This window comes from Sinocyclocheilus rhinocerous, unplaced genomic scaffold (assembly GCF_001515625.1).
Source record: "Sinocyclocheilus rhinocerous isolate Xijiao unplaced genomic scaffold, SAMN03320098_v1.1 scaffold4740, whole genome shotgun sequence".
Taxonomy (NCBI): Eukaryota; Metazoa; Chordata; class Actinopteri; order Cypriniformes; family Cyprinidae; genus Sinocyclocheilus; species Sinocyclocheilus rhinocerous.
In genome coordinates this window covers 53,641-62,127 of record NW_015638612.1, presented here as the reverse complement: position 1 = coordinate 62,127, position 8,487 = coordinate 53,641, and the positions used below count along the sequence as shown (strand labels likewise).

At 42.1% G+C, this 8,487-nt stretch overlaps 1 pseudogene; it reads right to left on the bottom strand.

Annotated features, from left to right (window-relative positions):
• Positions 1–234: 234 nt before the first annotated feature.
• Positions 235–8,487, bottom strand: part of LOC107749953 (zinc finger protein 431-like) — a 22,807-nt pseudogene continuing 14,554 nt past the window's right edge.

The window sequence follows — 8,487 nt, the reverse complement described above, 5'->3', positions numbered from 1 at the left end:
CCGGCAGTATGAGTTGATGAAGGAGGGGGTGGAGGAGGACAAAGAAGAGAAGAAAAAGTTTTGAAAAGCGTGCAAGAGTCAGAACAGTTGCTAATTTTATTGTGGTAGTATGTCATTTTAGCAGTGGAGACATTTGCAGAGAAGGAAGAGAGGAGTGACTGATACACACTAAGGTCGGTAGAGTTTTTTGATGTGCGCCAATTCCTCTCTGCAGCCCTGAGTTTAGAGCAATGTTCACTGAGAACATCGGACAGCCAGGGGGCAGAGGGGGTAGTGCGTGCCGGTCTGGATGAAAGTGGGCAAAAGTTGTCTAAGCAAGATGTTAGAGTGGAGCAAAGAGTGTCAGTAGCACTGTTTGTGTTCTGTTCGTTACCTGATTTGTGAGTAGCCATAGTAGACACTCGCTTGAGATCAAATGAGGCGAGCAGAGTGTTGAAGTCAGCAGCCTGGGGTTTTTCTAGGTGGATGTTGAAGTCACTGAGCAGTACCAGAGGAGTACCATCCTCAGGAAAGTTTGAAAGTAACACATCCAACTCCTCCAAGAAGTTGCCCAGTTGACCTGGGGGACGATAAACGACTACAAAGTGAATTTAAATAATGAACTGCTTCAAAATGTTAATGAAATCATGAATGAAATGTTCTGTTAATGAAATCATTGTTGATACATTTGCAGTAAGACTACTGTACATATAAAAACAATATAACAACATCATTACAAAGCATAAATCTTTATTCAGATTTTGTGAGCACTTTGTCATTTGTAATACATATGTTGAGGATTTCGTCCATCTGCTGTTTATCATGTTCATCTGATGTTTGCTACTGTTATAAATATGATACTTAACTTTTTAATATGCAGGGGAAATTCCCAACATTAAACAAATAACCAAATTTACATGCAGGATGTTTGCGTTGTACATTGATAATTCAGATATAAAAATGCTGACTCGTTAGGTGATGTTTTTTCATTAAAATCGTATGATTTCCTATTAATTCACTAGAATGTATGGGAATACTTGGGAATACCAATATGGCGGCGCAGTGGCTTCACAACGTCATGAGCAATCCAGTTCTCTGAAGATGATCTACTTACTGTGATTGTTTTTTGTATGTCTGTGTAGAGCAGAAGATTGATTGAAACACTTCCCACATGCAGTGCAGTGATACGGTTTCTCTCCAGTGTGGATCCTCTCATGTGTTTTCAGATTTCCTGAATGACTGAAGCTCTTGTCACATTGTGAACACTTGTACAGTTTCTTTCCAGTGTGGATCCTCTCATGTGTTTTCAGATTTGTTGACTGAATGAATCTCTTGTCACAGTGTGAACACTGATAAGGTTTCTCTCCAGTGTGAATCCTCTCATGCTGTTTTAAACAGCTCGCTGAAGTAAAAGTCTTCTCACACTCAGAGCACATGTACTCTCTCACACCAGTATGTATTTTCTGATGTTCTTTTAAATATTGTAGACGTGAAAAACTTTTTCCACACAAATGACATGAATGTGGTTTCTCCTTTGTGTGAACTTTCAGGTGTGTTTTCAGGACTGAAGCACTCAAAAATGTTTTCCCGCATTGATCACGTGTGTACGTTTTCTCTCTAGTGTGGATGTTCTTGTGTAACTTAAGGGTTGCTGATCGTACAAAACTCTTTCCACACTGATCACAAGTGAACGGTTTCTCTCCAGTATGAACTCTCATGTGCTCCACAAGACTTCCTTTTATTCTGAAACTCTTCTCGCACTGATCACATGTGTACGGTTTCTCTCCAGTGTGGATCCTCTCATGTATTTTCAGAGTTGCTGACAGAATGAATCTCTTGTCACAGTGTGAACACTTGTACAGTTTCTTTCCAGTGTGGATCTTCTCGTGTCTTTTCAGGTCTCCTGAATCTCTGGAGCTCTTAAGTAAAAGTCTTCTCACACTCAAAGCACACGTACTCTCTCACAGCAGTATGTATTTTCTGATGTATTTTTAAATAATGCAAACATGAAAAACTCTTTCCACACAAATAACATGAATGTGGTTTCTCCTTTGTATGTACTCTCAGGTGCTGCTTCAGGACTGAAGCTCTCAAAAATGCTTTGCTGCATTGATCACATGTGTACAGCTTCTCTCTAGTGTGAATGTTCATGTGTTTCTTAAGACTTGCTGAGTGTGTGAAACTCTTTCCACACTGATCACAAGAGAACGGTTTCTCTCCAGAATGAACTCTCATATGCCCCGTAAAATGTCCTTTTCGTGTGAAACTCTTCCCGCACTGATCACATGTGTACGGTTTCTCTTCAGTGTGGATCCTCTCATGTATTTTCAGGTCTCCTGACCGACTGAATCTCTTGTCACAGTGTGAACACTTGTATGGTTTTTCTCCAGTGTGAAACATCTCATGTATTTTCAGATTTGTTGACTGACTGAATCTCTTGTCACAGTGTGAACACTTGTAAGGTTTCTCTCCAGTATGAATTCTCATGTGAAGCTCAAGATTATATTTGCATGTCAAATTCTTTCCACACTGAGTACAGGTGAAAGATTTCTTGGCTCTTGTTTTCTTTAAAATTATCTGTTTGCTTTGACAGCAACTCAAAGGGTTTTCTCCAGTTTTGAAGTGATTTTTCTCCTCAACTTCACTCAATTCTTCATTCTGCTCATTTTCTTCAGTCAACTCTGAAATAAAAGCAAAAACAGTTCCTTTTGTCAGTAACTCATAAAAAAGTGAAAAGACATAAAATTGAAACCTGATGTAACAGCAGAAAGTAGACAATTGCTATACAAAATTTTGATAATTTTGATGCAGTTTTATACACTGAACAAAATTATAAACGCAACACTTTTGTTTTTGCCCCTATTTTTCATGAGCTGAACTCAAAGATCTAAGACTTTTTCTATGTACACAAAAGGCCTATTTCTCTCAAGTATTGTTCACAAATCTGTCTAAATCTGTGTTAGTGAGCACTTCTCCTTTGCCGAGATAATCCATCCACCTCACAGGTGTGGCATATCAAGATGCTGATTAGACAGCATGATTATTGCACAGGTGTGCCTTAGGCTGGCCACAATAAAAGGCCACTGATGTCGCAAGTTTTGAGGGAGCGTGCAATTAGAAAAATGGGGGCAAAAACAAAAGTGTTGCGTTTATAATTTTGTTCAGTATAAATACATCTAGTACATTTTATATATACGTCCCTGAAATATTCCATGAATGAGGTACCTTGATTTTCAAATTGTGATTTTTAAAACATAATAGGCACAAAACCCATGTTTCTGCAGGAAGAACTTTTAAATAAGTTTGATCAACAACACAGTTATCTAACAGATAATGTTGCATAAAGTACTCATTTCATAGAAAGTGTCCCTTATTATTTGATTTAGTTATATTATTGAAGATCTCTAAAGATTTTTCCAATTACATCAAACAAAATCTAAAATTACTTAAACTGAATAATCGTCAGCATTATTAGTGAAGAATGAAGAATAAACACCAACCTGTTTGTTCTTCAGTATCTTCAGTGTGTTTGATTCTGCAGGGTTCTGGATCTCTCATCTTCTCTCTGTCCTCTTTAATAAACTCAGTCTTTACAGATTTATTCCTGATGATTTGATGCTCATCTGCATCTGTAAACTGATGGGAATATTCCAGCTGAATTTCTGTGTGGAAGAAGCAGATTTGCCGAAATCAAGAAGTGTTGTCTCTTTGTAAATCATTATATCACTACATTAAAAGAGTGTTGGCACAAAAGTAAGAGTGTCGAGCACATCAATTTAAAAGCCTCATTCAGTAACACTGAATGCTGTAATGCCACAGCCATATCGCCCTGCAGCCCAAGACTGGTTGCCTACTGAAGCTAAGCAGGGTTGAGCCTGGTCAGTACTAGGGATGCTCCGATCCGCCTTTTTCGCCTCCGATACCGATTCCGATACCTAGGGTTCAGTATTGGCCGATACCGATACCGATCCGATAGCAGTGAAGTCATAAACTAGGTTAGTGGATAATTCGGCAGCAAAAGTTATTCTAGAAAAATCAGTGCACAATAATTTTAGAAATCCAAACATTTAGTGAACACACTGCTATTTGTATTAAAAAAAAACATTAATGAAAAACATTCATGAATGTATTTATAAATAAGTATATACTATAAAATTAAAATAAATTAATTTTACTGCTTCAAATGCTCCACCATCATTCCGGTCCCCAAAAAGAGGCAGCAGCTAGTGAGGCTGGGCAAACTCACATCCAGGACTATCACCATCAGCACTGGCGCTCCCCAGGGATGTGTACTCTCCCCACTGCTCTTCTCTCTCTACACGAATGACTGCACTTCAAAGGACCCCTCTGTCAAGCTCCTGAAGTTCGCAGACGACACTACAGTCATCGGCCTCATCAAGGACGAAGACTAGTCTGCTTACAGACAGGAGGTTAAAGAGCTGGCTGTCTGGTGCAGTCTTAACAACCTGGAACTTAACACGCTCAAAACGGTGGAGATGGTCGTGGACTTCATGAGAAGAGAGGTAATAAGGCTCTTCTGATTCTGATTTAAATGTATAGCATATTTTTTAATAAGGCAACAACATATGATAGATTTGATAGGACAAAACAAATACAGTGCGGCACGAAGCGCTTAAAATATGCGCATCCGGTGTGGTATCAGAATGATGCGCTTGAAGCAACACGGAGTCATAGCACGCAGCGCTTTGCATTAAAAAGTGCAAAGCACAAAGGGAAGAGAAATTGATGCGTAGTGTATTATATCTGTGCAACAGTTATTGAGCCTTTCTTTTAACCGTTTTAAATTTCAGTTACTGTGCGCGTTAAAAACAATTTATTGTATTTTCGACGCCCGTGTTTTGTTCTCACAGACACCCGGTAGCAAGTAACAAAACAACATTAAACTCCGGCAAGAAGATTAATTCCTTTTTGCAAAATCATAGACATTTATTTACAAATCAAATATAATAATGGGAACACAGAATGATCTTGGAGAGAGCTTTACTGAGCTGACTGTCGTAACTGAATGCAACCAAGGTTTGAAGGCTGAACGAATGACTGACAGCCACAGTGGAGAAAAGAGTTTGTGTGAACTTTAGTGTAAGGGCTTAAATATTCATATGTAGCTCACATTAAAGGGATACGGTTTACGGTGTGTATTTACCGCATCCGTGCAGCGCGGCTGACACAGAAGAGCGTATGCTGCTTGCATTCAGCGGTATTCTCGACGCTTCATAACGTTACGGTTGAACCACTGATGGCAGATGGACTATTCTGATGATGTCTTTCATACTTTTCTGGACCTTGACAGTGTAATTTACTTGGCAGTCAATGGGACAGTCACAAGCCTCCCGGTTTTCATCCAAAATATCTTAAATTGTGTTCCGAAGAAGAAACGAAGCTTTTACGGGTTTGGAACAACATGGGGGTAAGTAATTCATGACAAAATTTTAATTTTTGGGGTAGAGTAACCCTTTAAGCTATTATATGGCTTCAGAAGTAACACAGAATAATACGCACAATCTCGGATTTGGATCGGTCCTCTCTGACCATTACCCGATCCGACAAAAAATGGCAGTATCGGAGCCAATACCAGATATGAATATCGGATCGGCGCATCCCTAGTAAGTATCTGGATGGGAGACCTCCTGGGAAAACTAGGTTGCTGTTGGAAGAGGTGTTAGTGAGGCCAGCAGGGGGTGCTCACCCTGTGGTCTGTGTGGGTCCTAACACCCCAGTGTAGTGACGGGAACACTATACTGTCAAAAAAAAAGCACCGTCCTTCGGATGAGACGTTAAACCGAGGTCCTGACTCTTTGTGGTCACTAAAAATCCCATAGCACTTCTCGTAAAGATTAGGGATGTAACCCCGGTGTCCTGGCCAAATTCCCTCCACTGGCCCTTGTCAATCATGGCCTCCTAATAATCCCCATCCATTGAATTGGCTCTATCACTCTCTCTCCTCTCCACTTGTAGGCTATCAATGCAGACAAGAGTCCCTGTTCACATTCCACAGACATCAAAATGACTGTGATGCATGTGGAGACTCAGTTCATGTGTACCTGGTCAATTCATGCATTTTCTCTGATCCCATAGCTATCCAACTGTAAAAAAAAAAAAAAAAAAGCACTTCATGACATAAAGGTTGCTGACCCCTGGTTTGGGCTGACACTTTTTCCACACTTCTTGGGTGAACTCAAATGACAGTTAAGGGATTATTTTTGTTTGAAACTCTTTTCACACTGATCACATATGAACGACTTCTCTCCGGTATGAACTCTCATGTGATACCTGAGGTTTATTGCTATTGTGAAGCTCCTTCCACACTGTTTGCAGGTGAAAGGCTTCTCTCCAGCGTGAACTCTCATGTGGACTTTAAGATGTCCTCTTTGAGAGAAGCTTTTTCCACACTGTTTGCAGGTGAAAGGCTTCTCTCCAGTGTGAACGCTCATGTGGTGTTTTACGTTTCTTTTCTCAGTGAAGCTCTTTCCACACAATTTGCAGGTGTAAGGCTTTACTCCAGTGTGCATTCTCATGTGGCCTTCAAAGTGTCCTTTATCATTGAAGCTATTTCCACACTGTTAGCAGGTGAATCACTTCTCTCCAGTGTGAACTGTCATGTGTTTTTTAACCCCTTTGCGGTCACCCCCCATTTTCGGCATGGAGACACAAATGATATACCCAAAATAAAAAAGTTGCTGCTCATGAGTCTTTCAGACTAGATACATAATCAACATATGTTCAACAAAGCTGACATTTCAAAGTTTACTGATCAAGAATCAGAATTACTCAGACTGTTATGATAATAGAGATATATATGTCATGCACCTGGACTGGTTTTCCCTCCCCTTGTGTTCCGTGTCCCAGTTAATTGACTCATTTCATGCACCTGTGTTCTCCTGATTGCCCTGTGTTTAAAGGTCCCAGTCTGTTCAGTCTGTGTTTGTCTGGTCTACTCGTTGTGTCCGTGTGTTTGCTCCAGCGCCCTTTGTGTGGATTTCCCTGTATTCCTTGGATTAAAGACAGTTTACGTTTCCTCGTGCCTCCTGCGTGCTTCTTCCCAACAGTGTACCGTGACAGAAGACCAGACCTACACAGTCACCTCCGTGTTTTCCGTTTGTTTTCTTGTTTTTCTTAGTGTCTTTTTTTCCATTGTGTGTTTTCATGGATTCCCTCTCCCGTCCAGAATACCACCTCCTCCTCCTGCTGGAGCAGGGGGAGAAATCGCTTGAGGGCCATACCAGACTGTTCCTGGTCCTCACTGCTATAACCAGCTACCTGGACGATGCGCTCTGTGCATTCTACGACGCCAGTTTAAACATCTCGTGCAGAGCGCTGTCGTCCGAAAATGGTCCTCGAGCGAATTTCGCCGCCTTTGTGGAGGAACACACAGTTCCACTCCCGACCCAGTGCCCAGCCCACCATCTCCTCGATCCGCAGAGCGCATGCCCGAGCCCACCGCTGACGAAGAGCCGGAGCCTGCCGCGACCGACGAGCCATTGCCGCAAGGAGCGACAGTGCTGAGGATCGCCGCGGAGCCGGAGCTGCAAATGACATCAGTCAAGGTGCGAGAGCCAGTAACAGAGCCCGCCACGAGGGAGAATGCCGCGGACAGAGAAAGCGCGGAGTGGAGCTCCACCCACTGCACTGCAGCTGAGGGTGAGCTGATAATACATCTGGGACTTCTGGACTTTGAGAAGGACCTCACAGACTGGGAAACAGAGCTGGAACCCAACTTGCCCCCTCTCCTCTGTCCCCGTTAGTCCCGTCCAGCCCTGAGTGGGCTCCCGTTTCCCAGTTCAGCCTGGAGAGGCAAGGCAAGTTTATTTATATAGCACATTTCATACACAATGGTAATTCAAAGTGCTTTACATAAAAGAAAGTAAAATAATCATAAAAAAATAATCACAAAAATAAAACAAGGAATTTAAAAACTTTGAAAATGATTTACACCATCTCCCCGATGCGCGGAGCGCATGCCCGAGCCCACCGCTGACGGAGAGCTGAAGCCCGCCGCGACCGATGAGCCATCGCTGCACGGAGCGACAGTGCTGAGGATCGCCGCGGAGCCGGAGCTGCAAATGACATCAGTCAAGGTGCGAGAGCCAGTAACAGAGCCCGCCACGAGGGAGAATGCCGCGGACAGAGAAAGCGCGGAGTGGAGCTCCACCCACTGCACTGCAGCTGAGGGTGAGCTGATAATACATCTGGGACTTCTGGACTTTGAGAAGGACCTCACAGACTGGGAAACAGAGCTGGAACCCAACTTGCCCCCTCTCCTCTGTCCCCGTTAGTCCCGTCCAGCCCTGAGTGGGCTCCCGTTTCCCAGTTCAGCCTGGAGAGGCAAGGCAAGTTTATTTATATAGCACATTTCATACACAATGGTAATTCAAAGTGCTCTACATAAAAGGAATTAAAATAATAATACAAAAATAATAATACAAACTTTTAAAATAAACTAAAATTGATTTAAAATGAATTAAAACAGTTAAGAATAGAAAAAGATTA